General features: G+C 39.4%; 1 pseudogene; it reads left to right on the top strand.

Annotated features, from left to right (window-relative positions):
• The first annotated feature begins 306 nt into the window (after positions 1–306).
• Positions 307–1579, top strand: LOC109677722 (F-box/LRR-repeat protein 14-like; annotated as a pseudogene).
• The last annotated feature ends 20020 nt before the right edge of the window (positions 1580–21599 follow it).

A 21599-nucleotide genomic window follows, 5' to 3' on the forward strand; every position in this document is an offset into this window, starting at 1 on the left:
CTCTGGGAGTGGGTGAGGCGCCTTGCTGGCCTGGGATATAGGACCCAGTAGATGGGATGGAGGGACGCAAGGGCTGGGAGCGCGCCTGAGACCGGTAGTAATCAGGAGGGACAGAAGACAGGAAGGAAGGATGGACGCACCAGGAGGATGAGCAGTGGCGGTGGCCAGAGCCTGCCTGAAGGCGGGGATGGGCCGGCCATTGGGCCAAGGCGGCAGTCAGGTGGTGCGCTCTTGGTTCCTCCGCAGAGCAGGAGCGACTGGACCCCATCCTCCTCCCCAGGGCGCCATGGAGGGGGAAGGAGGAAGATGGAGACCCACATCTCCTGCTTGCTCTGGGAACTGCTGGCCATGATCTTCAGCTACCTGGACATCATGGGCAAAGGGGCGCGTGGCGCAGGTGTGCACGGCCTGGCGGGACGTCACCTTCCACAAGTCTGTGCACCTTGAGGTGGAGGCCAAGCTGCACCTGCGCCCGGCTAACCCGTCGCTGTTACTGGCCTGCAGGGCCAGGACTGCAGCTGCATGCAGATTCTGAGCCTCCGTGGAAGCCTCAGCTAGGTGATCCAGGGCATGGCCACATGGAGAGCCTCAACCCCAGCTGCTGTTAATAACTTAACTGAAAACAGGCTTGGCCACGCGTTTGTGCAGGAGATCAGCAACCTGGGCGCCCTCAACCTGAACCTCTACAAACAGATCACCAACAGCAGCCTGGGCCACATCGCCCAGTACCTCAATGGCCTGGAGGTATTGGAGCCGCGGGGCTGCAGCAACATCACCAACACCAGCCTTCTGGTCATCTCCTGGAGTCTGCAGTGCCTCAAGAGCCTTTACTCCTCAGCTACAGCCACCTCTCCGACGTGGGCATCAGGCATCTGGGCGGCATGAGGCACAGTGAGGCTGAGGGCTGCCTGGGCCTGGAGCAGCTCACTGCAGGACTGCTAGAAGCTCACGTATCTTTCTCTAAAGCACATCGCCAGGGCTGGAGGGCCTGAGGCTCCTCAACCTCAGCGTCTGTGGGGGCATCTCTGACGCGGGCCTCCTGCACTTGTCGCACATGGGCAGACTGCACAGCCTTTACCTGCGCTCCTGCGACAACATCATTGACACGGGCATCATGCCCGAGCCTCTCAGGGCTGGATGGGTCCTTCTGCCCCAAGTGGGGGACCAGAGTCTGGCTTACACAGCCCAGGGGCTGGACAAACTCAAGTCCCTCTGCCTCTGCTCCTGCCCCACAATGACGATGACGTCAACCTCATTGTGGGCAAATAGACGGGCTGCACATGCTAACATTAGCCAGTGTGTGACTATCACTGACAAGGGCCTGGAGCTAACTGCTGAGCACCTGAGCCAGCTCACTGGCATAGACCTGTATGGCTGCACCCAGATCACCAAGCATGCCTGGAACATCACGCAGCTGTCCTGTCTCAAGGTACTCAACTTGGGACTCTGGCAGATGACAGACAATGAGAAGGTCAGAGTCCTCCACAGCAACATTCAAGACCACGGAGTTAAAGAAACCCAGAGACCTTTATCAATTGTACAGTTTGTGAACTTGTATAAACAACAAAGATCCTCTTAAGATGTTTCTATTCTCACAGTAAAAGGTTAAACTGATACTTATATAATAAAAGAGGAAATATGAAGTATGTTTTTGAAAAAAAAGCCAACCAAACCCTTGTATCTGTGAATTATTTTTGAGGCATTTTGTGTTTGGGTACATGCCAAGGTAGGAGGTGCTGTTTGTACTGACAGGAAAGGAAGCCTGGCCCAGCGCTTGTGCATGCTGTCCTTTGTGGTGTGAGTTTCCTCATGGCTGGACGTTCCTTCTGTGCAAGGTTTACTACTGACTTCCCAAAGTTATGTTTCTAGAAATGTGACTAGCCTGGAGATTTCTATAAATTTTGTTTTAAACTGTCAACATGGAAATTTAACAAACTCAAGAAAATGAAACTTTTTAAAAAACCAAAAAAATTAATAAATTGGGCCTCCATATACTTAAAAATATTGCGATTATACTTTAATATATAAATTCTATGTACTAAAACTACAAGTCAATCAATGGAAGATCTTAAACATGTATATTACAAAGGGCATAATTAAGTAGCTAATATAACATGTTAAAAGACAGTATGACAAAAAAAGGAAAAAATAAGTCAAGGAAAAAGTTTGAGGCCATCCTGGACTACATGGCAAGATCCTGTACCAAAAACGAAAAAAGCAAAACAGAATTTTGGTTTTGAGTGTCCTGCTGTTACTACCTGACACCCTTCAAACTCAAGATCAGAGCACAGTTTTAGATGTCCTCTTGAACATCCAGGTTACTGAGGCATGCCAGCTCTTAACATTTTAGATAACATTCCTAAATATCATTACATTGTCTTCTTAGAAAGCACGAAATGAATTATTGCCACCCTATTAGGAATAATGTGTATCTCTTGCTATGGAAAGATGGACTTCTGCATCCACATGTATGTACAACTGTATTAAAACCTGCAGCATAGAGCAAGATTTGAAATGGAATAGATAGCTTCTTGTGCCGGCTATACGATGGCTTCCCACTCTATTCCACAATTATCTTGGGCATTCACCTCCACACAATGCCAGGTGAACACCCAGGTGTAGGCACAACCTGAGCTTTGCTTCTTACCTGCATTTTCCCCTTACCTGCCACAATCATGATTCACTATTTTAAGTATTTTATAATCTGCTATGATGCTCACAAAGTGAAAGAGAGAGGCTCTGAGGTAAGATAGCATAATAGAAGGGTCTTTTGCACTACTCTGCTAGTGAGAAGGGTAAAGGCAAAAAGAAGAAACTATATTCCAAGGAGAGGAATAGAGGAAGTGTTCCTGGAATCAAGAACAAAGTGACAAGAAAGCTAAAGAAGCAGAGAAGCAGAAAAGCAATGCAGAGAAAAGTTGCAAGCAGTGCTAAACCCTAACACCAGGTCCCCAGCAGGGGAAGAGGAATCTGATGCCTACAATGCAGTTGAAGCCCAGAAAATGCAGTTAGTTCCAATGACAAAGGCAAAACAATGGGTTAAATGGTGGCAACAATGTAGAATTTGTGCAAGGTTTAAATCCACTTCATTTAGTCTGAAAATCAACTTGTCCTACAAAACAGTCTAGCTTTGGAGAAGAAATCCATTGCATTGCTCACAGTCTGTTGGAGTGCTAGAACCAAGTGCCATCTTAAGAGAAAAACTATTGTTTGGGAAAGAGCTGCTGTCCCAGGATTGGAAACCATGGAACCATAATTCAGGGTCCCTGAAGTCACCATGCAGCAGTATCCCAGCTGGAGATGGCTGGGGGAGGCAGCCTATGAGAAGCTCAAGCAGCAAAGAGCTCAATCTGTGGAAGGCATTTTTGCCTGCAGTAGTAAGAGGTGGGACCAGGTGCTGGGGTTTGCTGCATGGGTTCAAGTTCTGGTTTCTGATGTTGACACAGGCCAGCCAATTGCCAGGCTCTCACAGTGTTCTCAGTGAATGGAATTTGGATGTCTGTTTCACCCACTCTCCAAGGCATTTGGAGATTCACTGTGTCTTGGGCATTACCATGCCCCACCTCACAGGGAGACTGGGGACCTCAGGAGCAGGTGAGTTCCTGCCTGGTCCAAGTGCGACCAAAACTCACCAAGACTGCGTGGGGCTCTGAGTCTAAAAATTGTCTGTGGAACAAACACAGACTTGCATCATATACCAGACCCTTAACCTCCCATCTGTGGGGAAAGGCAGTGCAGGTCTCAGCCTCCACAAAGCACCAATTTTGTTGTCAGCATTTTCATTGTTGTTATAAAATACCTGAGAAAGCAACTGAAGAGAAGGAGGAATTATTTTGGCTCACAGTTTCAGAGGTTTCTGTCCATCATGGCAGGGAAGGTGGTGGTGCAGAGAGGCTCACAACAGAGCAATAGGAAGCAGAGAGAGAGAATGGTTGTTCTCAGGCTCTTTCCATTTCCTCTTTTATTTTATCTGGGCTCCCAGCCTATGGGATGACATCACCACCCACATGCAGGGAAGGTCTTCCCCCCCTTAGTTAAAGGTCTCTGGAATTGTCCTCACAGACACACCAGTAGTGTGCTTTACCAATCCAGGCTCTTCTCAATGCAATCAAGTTTAACAATCACAGGTATCACAACCAGCTACTTTAGTGGAAGCTGAAAGAATTACCACAGGCCTTGGTGTGTGCACTAGCTCTCCCCTCTATACTTGGCAGATTGCAATATTAAAAGTTTCCAGAAGGAAACATCTGCAGTCCAAATATCTTGGCCAGGATGAATTTTCGACTCTTGATTTCTCTATAACCTAATTTTATTTTTTATTCTTTTAAATTTTCATTAGCATATATTAGTTTACAAAGAGGTTTCACAGTGATATTTCTATAAAGACATACAATATATTCTGATTAAATTCACTATATCACTCCCTCTCATCCCCTTCCCCTTCTTAAAATAGTTTCAGCAGGTTTCCTTGTTCTGTTTTCATAAATACATATAAAGTATTTTAACCATGTTCACCTCCCTATACATTTTCCTTTCACCTTCCTCCTCCCACTTGTGCCCATCCCCAGAAAGAACCTGTTTTACATTCCTGCCATTAATTTTTAATGATGACTACATTCCACATATAAGACACATGTGGATTAGTTGCCTGTCTCTGTCTGGCTTGTTTCACTTATCATGAGCCATCCATTTTCCTATAAACAACATAATTTCATGTTTCTTTATGGCTGAGTAATACTGCATTTTGTATATATACATATACATATATAAGTTTACATATATATGTGTGTATGTATCTCATATTTTCTTTATCAATTCATCAGTTGATGGCACCTAGACTGATAGTACTGTTATAAATATGGATGTACAGGTACCTCAACTAGAAGTTGACTTGTATTCCTTCAGATATATGCCCAGGAGTGGTACAGCAGGATATGAAGGTTCTATCATTAGTTTTTGAGGAACTTCCATACTTGTTTCCATAGCAGCTACACTAATTATATTCCCACCAACTGGGTGTATAAGTCATCCTTTTCTCCCACTCCTTTCTAGCATTTGTTGTTTGTTTTCTTCTTTGTTGGTAACTTGGTATTTCTCCCTTACAACTTTCAATGTCCTTTCCTTGTTCTCTAAACTTAGTGTTTTTACTATAATATGACCTTGGGAGGTTCTATTCTGGTCTTACCTGTAGTCCTAAAGGTCTCCCATACCTGGATAGGCATGTCAATCTCAAAATTTAGGAAGTTTTCTTTTTTCCCCTTTATTGATGTGCTGTGTGGGGGTACATTGTGGGATTTACAAAGGTTCTTACAATTGACTATGCTTCCTAGGCCTTTTGCTTATACCTCTTCTTCTTCATTGTCCATGATTTATTGCTTTGGTCTTTTATTACAGACCCAGAGCCCTTGCATTTTCTGATCACACTTCTTCATTCTTTTTTCTTTATCTAGTTTTTCTGTTATATCTATAATATCTTTGATCTGGTCTAGTCTGCTGGAGAGGCTTTCAGTTGAACTTTTACTTGACTTATATAGCTTTTCATCTATAGTAGCTTGAGTTTTTTCAGGATGTCTATATCATTATTGAATTCCTCTTTAATGTCTTGCATTGATTTCCTTATTTCATTTGCTTTTTTATTTATGTCCTCTTTGAATTTTTTAGTTGTTCATTTGTATTCTCTTTGATTCTACTGAGGTATTTATACATGTCCTCGTTCACCCCTTGATCATTTTTATCATCATTGTTTTGAGCTCATTATTTGAGATTTCATCCAATTTTATAATTCAGATCTTTTGTTGTGTGATTATTAACATTCTAAAGACTCATATTATTTTGCTTTTTCATTTTTCTTGTGTTTCTGCTTTGAATTTTGCTCATCTGATTGGTGGCTTTTAGTCACCTAAAGTCTTTCTTTATGTTCTGTTAAGACTGGGTAGTAGTAGAGTTAATGTGCTGTTTTTCATCACTGGTCTGGCACAATAACTCTTCAAGAACAAATTCCCTAATTCAATACCAAACCAAATAATTACATGAAGTAAAAAACCATTGGTGACATCTTCTATACCAGCAATCATGTTATGTAATGAAAGATAATGACATTCTTATATTGTCTGGTAGAGAGTTAGTAAAAAAATATTTGTGTGGGAGTTTAAATTAGGTAGTAAAAGTAATGGAGGTGAAATAAGGAAAAAGGAAGTTGGGGAGCAGGGGATGAAGGGTGTGGGCTGAAGACAAACAAAATATTAGTGTGCAGGAATATAGTTAAATTATGTTGAAAGACATTATAGTCAGGAATTGCAATGGGATAGAAAATGTAGTGATTTGAAAAATGAGGTAGAATTAACCACCAACAGAAAAATTCGTAAAAGGAGAAACAGAAAAAAAAATCAGTTTTTTATCCTTGTTGAAGAGAAAAGTGTGTGCCTGTTAGGGTCTGTCAGTACAAGGTATGTTCTCCTCCAGTCTCTGTTCTTCAGCTTTCTGTCTGCAGTTCGCCTGTAGTGTTTATTCATTGATCTCATCTGGGCCACAGACTGCCTGGGATTCCCTCTGAGTGCAGCCTGGAGGTGATGTTTCATGGCCAGTTAAGGATTTGAAAAAGGGGCAGCTGCTGGACTGGAGCAGTGTAATCCAGTGGAGAAGCAACAATTCCCAGGAGTTAGGCTGCTCTGCTGGTGTTTATTGGGGAGGTTTCAGGCATGTGAAGTAGTGCCTAGACATGGGTGGAGGGGTCTCTGAGCACAGCTAGTAGGTCATGGAACACTTTGCCACTTTCAAAGGTTGTATTTTGTTCTGAACATTAGAGTCAGTTGCAGCTCTGGCTTGTCTTCTGTGAGATTTTCTCTTTTCCACCTAAGTCTCCAGTTTAATGTTTCATTTACAAAATAATGTATGAATAGTTTCTGTAACTTGTATGTATACACATACCTGCTGGGTTGGGTGATGGGATTGTGACCATAGCCAGCTGACTTTCTCATTCCAGTGACTGCCTTTTTAGGTCACCCCCTACCTTTGTTTAAGGTGGGAGACCCAAGCATTGAGTGGCTTCAACTGCCCTCCAAACCAGAGCCAGATGTAGAAGTCCCTGTCTCTCATAGGCTGCTGTATTCACGTACACATACTGAGCTGAGTGGAGCACTTAGGGGCATAGATGGTTAGAGTAGAGTCCTACCATCTTGCCCACTCCCTCAGCAGCTTTTGATTGGATCAATGTTGCTGGTCAGCCTCTGACCAGTGGCCAGGGAAAGGCTTGGTAACCTATGCTTGGCCCTCAATGCAGTTATTTTGGTCAAAGGGTGGCACAAGCAGGTGATGTTTATCAGAAACAAATTAAAACAAATTTAGAAAGAAAAAAGCAAAAACAAACCAGACTAGCATGGTTAAGGAATGGAACAGATCCAGACCACTTGCAAGAAGCAGTTCTGGGCTCCTCCAAGGAAAGTTTTCTGTTTGTTTGTTTTATAAATCTAACGATCAATATTTTTTTTAGCCACTAGTTGTCTAGTCTTTTACTGGTGCCCTTCTATCCCTATACCCATGTACGTGAGACTTAGTACTGGTTCATGGACACACAGGAATGTGGTGTGTATGTGTGTGTGCAATATGCCATCTTTTCTAGCACTTTGATTATTCTTTAGTTGGATTTTGTTTACCTAGTTCTCTTTTCTCTTTCTCATTTTCTTATACATATAACAATAGCTGATTTCAAAATATACTATAGGGCCATAGTAACAAAAACAGTATGAAACTGGCATAAAAATATCCAAGTCCACAAATGGAATAGAATAAAGGAAACCACAAAAAAGCTACTCATCTATAGCTATGTGATTACTGAAAAACATACCAAAAACATACTTTGGAAAAAAAAGATGGCCTTTTTGATAAATGCTGCTGGGAAAAGTGGAAATCCACTCATAGAAGATTGAAAGTAGATCCATATGTCTCACCCTGTACAAAAATCACACTCATAATTGATCAAGAACCCTAGAGCAAGATCTGAAACTCTGAAACTACTAGAGGAAATACATTTCCAAGACATTGCTACAGGCAATGATTGTATGATTAGTATTGTATTTACAATAGCTTTATAAATAAAAGCAAGAAATGACATATGGGACATCAAATTAAAAAGCTTCTGTACAATAAGGGAAGCAATCAACAGAGCAAAGAGATAGCTGACACAGTAGAAGAAAATATTTGCCAGTCATTCATCAGACATAGGACTAATATCCAGAATGTACAAACAAAATTCTAATGCCAGAAGAACAACTAATCCAGCCAGAAATGGAAGTGTATTCCCAGTACTCAGGAGGCAGAGTCAGAAGAATGGTATGTTTATGTCCAGTCTGGGTTACATAGTGAGTTCTAGGCCAGCCTAGGGACATAATATGATCCTGTCACAGAATAAAAAAACACAGCAACAAAAGTAATTTAATCAATAAGTAGCTAAATTATCTAAAAAGGCACTTCTCATATGAACAAGTATAAATGGACAATATAACCATAAATCATATAATCATCTTTACAGTGATGTTAACTTTGCAAAAGCCCTAGTCTAGGTTGATGTCTCCTATGTGTATATAGGATAAGATGAATTTAATGAAAAATAGATCTCATTCACAAATGGACACCTTTAACAATTCTATCCAACACCTTGTTTTACATTACAACTTGGGGCCTAACCCCGGCTAGGCAGTCATACTACCACTTGAGCCACTCTGCTAGCTATTTTAGTGTTGACTAGTTTTGAAATAGGGTAGCAATTTATGTTCAGGCCAGCCTGGACCGAAATCCTCCTATTTGTGCTCCTGGTGCTCGGGAGTTGAGACCATAGCAAAACCTCATCTCAAAAACCGGAGTTTTAAAAAATCTCACTAAGATAGAGATGTCAACAACAAAACCTTGTAGCTCAATTCCTAACCCATTCCCTTTTATGAGGGTATATGTTACTGTCTTATATTTTCTCATTTCATACCACTTGTATTAAATTTTGAATATCTCTAATTAAAGTATTCTAATACTACAATCCACATGGGAGAGTAGCCATCATCAGTGCAACTTCCAAATTTTCACTAACTTAGGAAAATCTCTTCCAATAGATAAAGAATGATGCTCCTTGAATTCTACTTTACAAATTTGTTTTGTGTATCTCATCCACACTCGATGAGAAAATGTGTGGCTAATTTCCTGACTTCTCAACTTGGCATATACAGTCACTTAAAATCATCATTTCCAACCACCTGCTTTACCTTTCATTTGCATGAAGCCTCTTGGTAGCATCTAATGTGTCCCAGATACAGTTGGTGTCTTTAGCATACTCAACTATGTTAAATGCTGCTAACAGAACTAGTAAAACTTTAAAGAGTAGAAATGTGTTCATTGGAATAAGAAGGACAGTGGTTCTCCTGACATCAGCAAAATAGCAAGGTATGATGGGACTAAAGTCTCATTGAATATATTATGGAGAGAATGAGAAGTGAAGAAATAAAAAAAGTGACATGATGAAACTCTCAAAATAGTCTGCTCTGAAGGACTAAGGTAAGAGACATCTCTTTTCTTGTGATAAAAGATATTAGATAATGTTTGGTGCTACAGGATCAGTAAGTGAAAGAATAGTGTAGTGGGAATTCAAGAGGAAGACAGCTAAGAGGATGGGGGATGATATTCAGGTTGGGATGTTTAAAATGGACATTTCAATTTCATAATTGCTGATGGTAGCAAGCAATTGGTATGACCACAGGAAACATGGCTCAGATGGAATGAGGGAAAAGGACTGTGGGCTTGCAGGTCCAAAATTCTACATAGATCATCTTCATAAATTTTGAAGAACCCAAAAACAGTGATAGGAACAGGATAGAAAGTAACCCAAGAGGTAAAGGAACCAATGAATTTGTGTATCAGGGAGATAGTGTTCTATTGAAGGGAGTCAACGGGGAAGTCAGTGGATAAGAAACTGATGGCCTGAATTTCACATATGCCAGATTCTCAAAGAAAGAGAAGGAAACAGTTCAAGGACAATCAGTAAATAGAGAAAGCACCACGACCTCTTATCCCGGTTATGCAGGTAAGTGACAATTCCCTCTCCTCCAGAGGGCTGTGCAGAGGTAGTATCACGAGATGATAGTGACATTTCAGTCCGGGCTAACAAGCAGGTATAGAGGGAAGTGAGAACAGACTGAGGATATGAAGCAGTGACTTGTGAGATGATAAGCTCTGAGAGACACAGAAGAAAACAGGAATCTGTGAAATGGATAAAAACCACTTCTGAAGTGTGACCTATTTATAATCTTTCCTGTGTTTTCTTCTGCAGTACACCAAAAGATTATCAAAGAGAAAAATTTCCAGAAGAAATTTTCAATAACATTCTACACAGCAGCATTTCAGTGCAAGTGTCAGAGTTGTTGGACTCCTGAGTCAGGAAAAGAGAAAATTATATTATCTGATTAATCATGATTCAATTTTTTCTGTGCTGCAGATCAAACCCAGGGCCTCGTGAATCCTAGGAAAGTGCTCTACCACTGAACCACACTGGTACCCTGATTGAAATTTTTGTATGCAACTATACTTCTCAAAATTATACTTGTTTTTAATAAAAAGTAATATATACACCAGATAAAGTCCAGAAAGTACGAGTAGTTACTCTGAATACAAGTCTAATATTAAAATTGGAATTTATTACTTCTACAGCATGCAAGGCATTGTGCTAACATTTTTCTCCTAGTGTAAATCTTTACCATGTTGGCCTCATTGTAACATGAAGCCATTGGTTATTTAATTGATAACCATAAAAATTAAACATGGTTATCAGTTCTTTCTGCTTAACATAGGCTTCTAACTTGTTCATCTTGTTAACTAAATGTTGCAGGTCAATCAGAGAAACACAAAATGACTCTCTAGAAAGATACTATAATATTGGAAAAGATGAGAGATTAAATGAAGCCTTGAAAACTCATCACTCAAATAGAATACATTGACATACAGATTTCATAGTGCTACTAAATCCATTCACAGTGGAAGAAAACTGACAAGAATGACACAGAGATGGGTCTTTCAAAAGATAATCATTTTCGTATCACAGCAGTCTCTTGGAAAAACTGATGAAGCATTGGAATATTTTTACAAAAAGAAATCTTTTAAAATTCGATGAAATCAAACAAGAAATGAGGAATATCATAGTTTTATCATGCAATTTTGTCACAAAATTTATAACCCACACTCCAAAACCAAAACCCTAAAATTTGATTCACTCTTTTTGAGGTTCAAATTCTTACTTAAAATTATAACCTGAATTTTGTTTATATGATATAAATAAAACTAATAACATAAATATTCATTTTTCCAAAATAAAATACCAAACTCTCCCCCTCTTTCATTTCATGCAAATTTGTTCCATTGTTTAAGATGGTTAATTTTCAGTGGTTTATTCCAGAATCACTTACACTAAAATAACAGGGACAGTCTACAAGTCAATTCCACCTCAAGTAGTAATTATTTTATATCTACAAAATTACCTAGTACAGAGAAACAGTCTTATCACCAGTCTCTAGAAGATTTAAGCTCAAGAAATAACAAGAGAGCATGAATTAAAATCATATACTTTCAGCCACAGATCCAATAAATGTAAGCAGAGAGGTGATTTTAAAGCAGTCTTCCAGCATCATAGCTCTCTATGTAAAAAAAAAAAAAGGTAAACAAGAAGTGTCAAAATTCTACTCTGTTTCTCTTTTAAAAACTAATAATTATCTGGAACGTAATTTTCCCAGCATCTGTAATATTAATAATTCCTCCTCATCTTTTATTATATTTTTTCAAGTTTGGGAGACTAATTCCAAATAGACGTATCAAAAATAAAACTGAAGTAAAGTACTAAAGAATGTAATATCCCCTTATCAAAATACTTCCATATGAACCCAAAAGTTACAGTTATTATGATACCATCAATCCACCAAGAAGCAGGCTGAAACTGAGAATGGTCCTATTCTATGAAACAGATCAGCTGCTAATCAACTTCCTGACCAAAGCATACTAAGCACTACCATCAATTACCTTCAATACAATATCTAGGGAAGTGTTCTGAATATTAGTTAAGATGTATGACAGAGATTTAATAAATTATTCCAATAAAAGGCATCACTTCAAAAATGAAAAATTTTGAACACAAACCATCGATCTATACCACCATTACTATACAAATGCTGTCAACATCCTAACTTCTATAATCAACTTACTGTTTGTTAAAGAACAAGCAGAAAAAGAAAACACTTATTCCAAAGAATTGGTTGGATTTTCCTCTGAGCTGCCAATATTATGATCTAAATTTGTCAACGCAGGTAAGTCAAACAATCTTCATTTTTTAGTTCTGTACAATGGGAGTAATAACCTCACCAAACTGATATGGTTTGAATATTGTTCTTACCCCAGAAGACATGTGTGGAGACTTGGTCCCTAGTATGGTGGTGCTGAGGTGGTAGAACATTTAAGAGGTAAAGAATAAGTTGGGCATTTTGGTGCACACAGTCCTCCCAAGCTACTAGGAGGTTGAGATGGAAAGTATCACAGTTCCAGGCCAGCATGGGCAAAAATGTATGCAAGAGCTCATCTCAACTGAAAAATCCTGGACGTGGTGTTGCACATCTGTCGTCCCAACAACCATCAGGAAGCTTAAAATAAGAGCATCAAAGTTCAGGCCAGCCTGGGGAAAAGTGAGACCATATCTCTAAAACAAGCACAATGAAGAGAGAGGAAATCATAACTCAAGCAGTACAACATTTGCCTAGCAACTGCAGAACCCTCAGTTCAAATTCAAGTACACCCTCACATACACATGAAAAGAGGTCAAAATATTAAAAGTTAACTAGGTAATGGGTCATCATGCTGAGAAGGTACTCATGCATGTTTCTTGGGTCTGGATTATTTCCCATGAGAAAATGATATTACAAAGCAGTTGCAACTGCCCCTGAATTTCTCTTCCATGGGGACCATATCACTTAACCTATTCTTCATGCACTTCCATCATTTTGATGCCATCCACCATTGAGGTAGTTGTGAGAGCTGAGCAGATGCCTGTGATATGCTCTGGAACCTCCAGAACTTTGAGCTTAAAAATCTCTTTTCTTTATAAAGTACTCAGCTTCAGATATACTGTTAGATTGTATACAATGGAGGATGTGTATTTCCCTAAAGGGAAAGTGGATAATTGGCAACAATGACCTCTGCCCTCCACTAAGCAAAATTACTCAAGAGGTATTAGTGGACACTTGGATTTGGGTTTTGAATCTTGAATGGGGTATGGTGGGGGTAGCAAAATTGTTAGAACCTGCTCATCACAGCTGAGGTACTGGTAAGACTGCCAAACAATTCAGGTGCCTTAACACCCTTTCCAAATCTGACACTGTAGTTATTCTACTGATTCTGTGAGCCACCCAGCACTGTTTAAGTTATTTTTTTCTTTAGCTCCCATTGCAATGAACCACACAACCTTAAGTAATACAGCACCATCAGTAGAGGAGCACATATATTGAACAAATGAGGGGAACATCTCAAGGATAAGAATAAACTGCTGAAGCAGTTTCAAAATATTACCTCATATTTGCAGAACATTTTTACAGTATTCAAAGCACTTAACTTAATTTGTACACAGTACTATACACTATACATAAGATGTCTGACATTTCCCATAAACAAAGAGTAAGAGTGCAGACTAAAAACCAAGTCTCCTCAAAAGTTATTCTGTGTTTCACAATGTCATATGGTTTGAGGACAGTAAATTTTAATTGTTTATCCAAATTCTACAAATAGGATGTAAATAATATTTTGGTAGCAAAAAATTCAAGAATGACAAGTTACCTATGAGAATTTATTGTAAAAACAAAACCTTCATTTGATTAATGGGAAAAAAGAAACTTGCGTGGGAGAATTTCCACCTAAAACTAAAATAGTGAACATTCAAAGTGTGTTGGACTTTGATGCCATTCAAGAGAATTTCAGTTTTTGACACAAAGGAGTCATCATTCAGGTACTCCTGAAAGGGTGGCAGGAGCTTGTGGAAGGAGCTTGACAGGGAGGTATTTTCTAACATTCACCTAAGACTTCTCTCCTCAAAAACTCTGTAAAGAATTCTGGCTTCTGTGACCATGATACCACCTACATCTGTTAGGCCTTATCCTAACCTCTCAAGAGCCATTCACATATTCGCTAAGCTACTTTCCAAGCTGCGCAACAATTCTTTAGCAAGTCAGAAAGATCACTTTAACTCATTTCTGTTTCCTCTCAGGGCCTGGATTAATTCTGTTGACTCTGTGACCCTACAGAATCCTACCAGACTAGTAGTCTATCTTAAACTCCCCAGAAGAAACTCATAGCTCCCCTTTCTCCATAGTGGTGGGTTGGTATGGAAAATCAGGCTCTAATGATATTTCCAGACTGCAAAATGAGCCCTGCTGTAAGTTGCATGCCCCCCAGTCCCCAAAACTCCCAACTCTCTGTATGGCTTTGTCTCAGGCATTAGTGTTCAAAAATCTACTCAAGTGGAACTGGTGTTGCCACCCTTCTTGGAACTAGCTATTCATATTTCCTGCCCTGTTCCTGCAGGAGTCTTAGTTCTTTCTGATTCCCTTAATACTCCAGAGAATTCCTTAAACTCCACTACATTTCTTTAGCTTTGATGCTCTATTTTTCTCTTATACTCAATATTATAAAACCAAGGCTGGTGTGCTATTCAGCTTTCTGTAACAATAACACATACCTGAGATTATTCAATTTACAAGGAGGAAATGTTTACTTTGGCTCATATTTTCAGATTTAAGTCCATGGTTGCTTGGCCATATTGCTTTGGACCTGTGATGGTATGTCACAGTAGAAACATGTGGCAGAGGAGGTTGCTCATCTTGTGACAGCTAGAAAGTAAGAAAGAGAAACAGAAAGGGAAACAGAGACCCAATAATCCCTTCATGGACACATTCTCAATGACTTAACTTCTTTCCACTAGGTCCTACCTTGTAAAGGTTCCAACATCTCCTAGTAGCACCATAGGCTGGGAAACAAGCCTATCAAACATGGACCTATGGGAAACATAGTGACCTATTAAAGATGCAAATTATAGAAAAGTTGAGGATGCCTCAACTTTAAGTGCATGCAGCCTCATGTGACATAGCACAAACCATATCTATTCTCCCTTTGCATAGCTGGTGCCTACTGTGCAATCAATATCAGTAGTTCTTAAGGAATCTCTCTTTTCAGCAGTAGACTCAATTTTTAGAATATACAAGAGAAGAAAATGAAATTATGACTGAATCTATTTCCCTAGAGTACTGAAAACAGTCTCTAGGGTTGTTGTTTTAGTAAAAGACCTCACAGATTTCACTACCAAATGCTGCAATTAGAAGAGAGTTTGATTTTTCTTAAAATGTTTGAGTGACAACAGAATTGCAAAGCAAATTTTACTAAATTTTTCTCATCCCAGCAGGACAACCACTCCCCAAAAAGAGGAATTATCAACATGAATCAACTATAAAACAAACAACCATTCTCACTCAATTGAAGAGGTGGAATTCATGCCAAAATGGGATGTCACCCTGGACATTTGAAATGGGTGATTACAGACAAAGTGGAAGCCAAGTGAAAACCAGTTAGCATTTTTAAAAGCATAGCATAGGGTAGACAAATAAAAGAATTCCTTCAGATCAATGTTTGCATATCTGACTGCATGTAATTATAGGTCTAAATGAAAACCAGCTCATTGAAGGTAAGAAACAAATTAGTCAACTACAAATACCTAAAGATAAAAGCAACTCACTTGGATTTATGTAATAGAGAATTTGACTGGGAATATTTTCAATTTTGTTTACATTTATAATTATTTTAATTGCTTACTTTATAACATGAAAAAATTGCACCAGCTTGAACCTCATACTCATTTAAATGAAGACAATTTAAGTACAAAATTTCGTTTTTACAGCAGTAAGGTAACATAAGACTTCAACCCCACTAAATAACTGAGATTTAAAATTACTGTGACTGATAACATCTTACAAATTGTGAGCCACACTTTTCATTTGCTTTATTTCCTTCTTTTCTTTGTAAAAAAGCAGATCATTCCTTGCTAGTCCTTGAGGTATTTGCCTGTGGTCCTGGCACTTAAGAGGCTGAGCCAGGAGGATGGCATGTTCCAGGCCAGTCTGGGTTACACAGTAAGATCATGTCTCAAGAAAAAAACTTCATTTACTGACTCATGAAACCATAAGATTTTTCATCTTAAATAGACTTTAAAACTGTATCATATAGTTCCCTTCATTTTAGAAATGAAGAAATCAAATGGAGAGAATAGGTAAAATTAAAATGAAATTCAACATAGAACCACTGATTTGAAGTCTGAAAATATTATCACAGCACACATATTGAACCTCACTCTTACTCTTTTTCCTCTTGAGGAAAAATACCATAGTTAAGACAGGACAAAGGGAAATTCATGATGCACAAAATCTGAAATACCAAAGCTTAGAGAGCACACAGTGTCTATTGGCTCCATCACAAACTTCTCAGGTTGAGATTAAGTCAAGTGCCACCTTTAAGTTAGGTTAAAATAATAATGAAAGTCAGCACTTCTCAGAATTAATTAAAGTCCTTTAGAAATGACTAAGAAAATGGCCATTTGTTCCATCCAATGAAAGTAATTCCATTCATAGCATGAATGATTAAGAACTATTTTAAACTGAATAGTTGTCTATTGTGCTCAACTTAAGAGAATGTACCTCCCAACCATCAATGTGAGACTGCTATTCCTCTAAAACTGTTAACTTTTCATCTGCCTTTTGCCCTCATTTGTTAGAGCTGACAGTTTTATGGCATGGAGAGCTTCGAACACTGCTGCATAGTCACTGTGCCTAGGTGGAGTTCCTTTCAGCAGCTTCTCTTTAAACACAAAAAGCAAATTGCCTTTCATCTTGTTTCCTGGGACAGCAGGCTCAAACTGACCAGGAAATGAAAACTACAGAGATCATGAAAGCCATTTACCCAAGTGACATCACAAAAACCACTAAGGAGAATTCCAAGATGGCGGCTAGAGGTAGGAAGCAGAAAGCGACCCTCCTATAGTGAAATCTTGGAGAGACGCTGGAGACACACTTTGCAGGCATAATCACCGAGAAAAGGCATAACTTTGACTCCTCCACATCTCCAGCCGGCGCAGAGAATCTCCACTTCACGTTAAACGGAGAACCGAGGAGGCCCCCGGGCCGCCAGTGGCCGGCGCCCATACGGCTTGGGAAGACGCGGACCAGGTGAGCTTCGCGGTACCGCGGTTCCCCCACAGACAAGCCTGGGCCAGAGCAGCATAGCCCCCTGGACAGACTGACCTCCACCCGGGAAAAAAAGAGAAACTGAGTACTAAGCAATAAGAACAGTTAAGACACGCTGGAAAGAGGGTGGGGCGCCCTGAGCGCTGAAGATTGGGGGAAGGGACTCCTTCCCGGGACTGTAAATAAACGAGCCGGGCGGGCTGGAGAGGCTCTGGCGGGAGCGGGGCGCGCCAGCAACCAGGAGTGGGGACGCTTGTGAGAGGAGGGAAGACCCACTTCCCACGTGAACTGTAAATAAACACGCAGGCCTGACAACGCGGGGCAGTGTCGCCTTTCCCAGTGCTTGGAAAGGGAAAAGCCTGTAGCAGAGGCCCCCCTCCCCCGCACAGGAGAACTCTGAGCAAACAAAGCCTGTGGGACCAGGTGAGTGCTAAGCTCACCCCAGAGATCTGCATAAATAACGCCGCCAGCTACAGGCTGAGAGCAGCAGGCAGGCAAGCCACAGTTGCAGATACCACTCTCAGAACTGCCTCCAGACGCTTTTTTTTCTTTTTCTCCCTACCTTTGATGAGAGAACAACCGAATTACACCTGCAAGCCGAAAAACTTACTGAAACTGTATTGCATTTGAACTGGGGACACTTGGTGGGGCTTTTTTTTTTTTCTTCTGTGTGTGTGAGTGTAGTTTTGTTCTACTTTATGCATCCCCTTTGATGAGACAACTACAGAACAACATCTGAGGCACCAACTCCAGGACTGGAGATTGAGACGGACATCCAAATTATTAAGACTGAAATTGCATTGCATATAAACTTGGAAGTTTTTTGGTTTTTTGGGTTTTTTTTGTTTTTTTTAATTTTCTATTTTCCATTTTATTTTAATTCATTTTTATAAATAGATATTACTTTCATATACTTATTTTTTATTTTTTTTATCTTTGATTTTCAATCCTCTCTCTGTCACTCTATTGTCTGTTCAGCTTACTGTCGATTAGTACACTAACACTCCCTGTTTATACCTTTGAAACTCTCTTGTCTGATACCTTGTTCTGCTTTCTCCCTCTTGTCTGTATATTTGTTTTCCCCTTTTCTTTAACTTCTTGCTTTCCATCTCAGCTCACTCTTCCATTCTCAATATTACCATTGTTATTATTACAAGCTAGAAAATACTTAATTACACACAGTACAGGGACAGTAACAACACCAAGGACAATGACAGGAAGACAGAAAAAACAAGGAAACCAGTTTCCCCACAGCAAAAAAATAGTACAGGAACCAGAGGGGAATGAAGAGAACAGAAACTCAGAGCCAGACTCCAACAAAATGAAGATAAACTATGCCAAAGGACCCAATGAAGCCTACAAGAATAATTTAAAAGAAGACATACTACAAGTACTCAATGAGAATTTTATAGAGATGATACTGGATAGGGTCAACCAAAATGTACAGGAGACACTCAAGAAATTCCAAGACAATAAAAATAGAGAATTTGAAAAAGCAAAAGAAGAAATAAAGGAAACCATAGAAGCACTGTATAAACACCAAAGTGAAAGAGAGAACACAATGAATAAATGGATAAATGAACTCAGGACAAAAATAGACAACAATAAAGAAGAAAACAGCCAGGATATGGAAAACCTCAGAAAAAAGAACGAAACAGAACTGCAAAACAAAACGGAAGGCCAACCCAGCAGAATAGAACAAACAGAAGACAGAATCTCAGAACTTGAAGATGAAATGGTAATTAAAGGAAAAACTGAAGAACTACTAATTAAACAACTCAAGAACTGTGAAAAGAAAATGCAAGAACTCACTGACTCCATCAAAAGACCAAACTTGAGAATCATGGGCATCGAAGAAGGAGAAGAGGTGCAAGCGAAGGGAATGCGTAATATATTCAACAAAATAATAACGGAAAATTTCCCAAATCTAGAGAAAGATATTCCCATACAAATGCAAGAGGCCTCCAGGACACCAAACAGACCAGATCAAAATAGAACTACTCCACGACATATCATCATTAAAACAACAAGTTCAGAAACTAAGGAAAGAATATTGAAGGCTGCAAGAGAGAAAAAACAAGTAACATACAAAGGTAAACCCATCAAAATCACAGCAGACTTCTCAACAGAAACATTAAAAGCAAGAAGAGCGTGGGGTGAGATCTTCCAGGCACTGAATGAAAATAACTTCAACCCCAGGATACTCTACCCAGCAAAGCTATCATTCAAAATAGATGGAGCAATAAAAGTCTTCCATGATAAGCAGAAACTAAAACAATATGTGACCACAAAGCCACCATTACAAAAGATTCTGCAAGGGATCCTGCACACAGAAAGTGACACCCAACTTAACCATGAAAAGGCAGGCAGCACCAAACCACAGGATAAGAAAAAGCAAGACAGTAGAGAGTAACATCAAGTTAGGTACACACAATCAAACCTTCAAACAACTAAGATAACTAAATGGCAGGAATCACCACATACCTATCAGTACTAACACTTAATGTTAATGGACTTAATTCACCCATCAAAAGACACCGTTTGACAAAATGGATTAAAAAAGAAGATCCAACAATTTGTTGCTTACAGGAGACTCATCTCACCGACAGAAATAAGCATATGCTCAGGATGAAAGGCTGGAAGAAGATTTACCAAGCCAATGGCCCCCGAAAACAAGCAGGAGTAGCAATACTTATCTCTGACAAAGTAGACTTCAAACCTACATTGATCAAACGAGATAAAGAAGGACATTCCATACTAATAAAAGGGGAAATAGACCAAAAGGAAATAATAATCATCAATCTGTACGCACCCAATGTCAACACACCCAATTTCATCAAACATACCCTGAAAGACCTAAAAGCATATATAAACGCCAACACAGTGGTTGTGGGAGACTTTAACACTCCATTATCATCAATAGATAGGTCATCCAAACAAAAACTCAATAAAGAAATCCAAGATCTAAAATATGCAATAGATCAAGTGGACCTAGTAGATGTCTACAGAACATTTCATCCAACCTCTACACAATATACATTCTTCTCAGCAGCCCATGGAACCTTCTCCAAAATAGATCATATCCTAGGGCACAAAGCAAGCCTCAGCAAATATAAGAAAATAGAAATAATACCATGCATACTATCTGACCACAATGCAGTAAAAGTAGAACTCAACAACAAAAGTAAAGACAAAAAACATGCAAACAGCTGGAAACTAAATAACTCATTACTTAATGAAGAATGGATCATCGATGCAATAAAAGAGGAAATTAAAAAGTTCCTAGAAGTCAATGAAAATGAAAACACAACCTACCGGAACCTATGGGACACAGCTAAGGCAGTCTTGAGAGGAAAGTTTATAGCCATGAGTGCATATATTAAAAAGATTGAAAGATCCCAAATCAATGACCTAATGATACATCTCAAACTCCTAGAAAAACAAGAACAAGCAAATCCCAAAACAAATAGAAGGAGAGAAATAATAAAAATAAGAGCTGAAATCAACGAAATAGAAACCAAAAAAACCATACAAAGAATTAATGAAACAAAAAGTTGGTTCTTTGAAAAAATAAACAAGATCGATAGACCCCTGGCAAACCTAACTAAAATGAGGAGAGAAAAAACCCAAATTAGTAGAATCAGGAATGCAAAAGGGGAGATAACAACAAACACCATGGAAGTCCAGGAAATCATCAGAGACTACTTTGAGAACCTATATTCAAATAAATTTGAAAATCTAAAAGAAATGGACAGATTTATAGATACATATGATCATCCAAAACTGAACCAAGAGGAAATTAATCACCTGAATAGACCTATCACACAAAATGAAATTGAAGCAGCAATCAAGAGTCTCCCCAAAAAGAAAAGTCCAGGACCTGATGGATTCTCTGCTGAATTCTATCAGACCTTTAAAGAAGAACTGATACCAACCCTCCTTAAACTGTTCCATGAAATAGAAAGGGAAGGAAAACTGCCAAACACATTTTATGAAGCCACTATTACACTTATCCCAAAACCAGGCAAAGACACCTCCAAAAAGGAGAACTATAGGCCAATCTCCTTAATGAACATTGATGCAAAAATCCTCAACAAAATAATGGCAAATCGAATTCAGAACACATCAAAAAGATTATTCACCACGACCAGGTAGGCTTCATCCCAGGGATGCAGGGGTGGTTCAACATACGAAAATCAATAAACGTAATAAACCACATTAACAGAAGCAAAGACAAAAACCACTTGATCATCTCAATAGATGCAGAAAAAGCCTTTGATAAGATCCAACATCATTTCATGATAA

This window comes from Castor canadensis, chromosome 15 (genome assembly GCF_047511655.1).
Source record: "Castor canadensis chromosome 15, mCasCan1.hap1v2, whole genome shotgun sequence".
Taxonomy (NCBI): domain Eukaryota; kingdom Metazoa; phylum Chordata; class Mammalia; order Rodentia; family Castoridae; genus Castor; species Castor canadensis.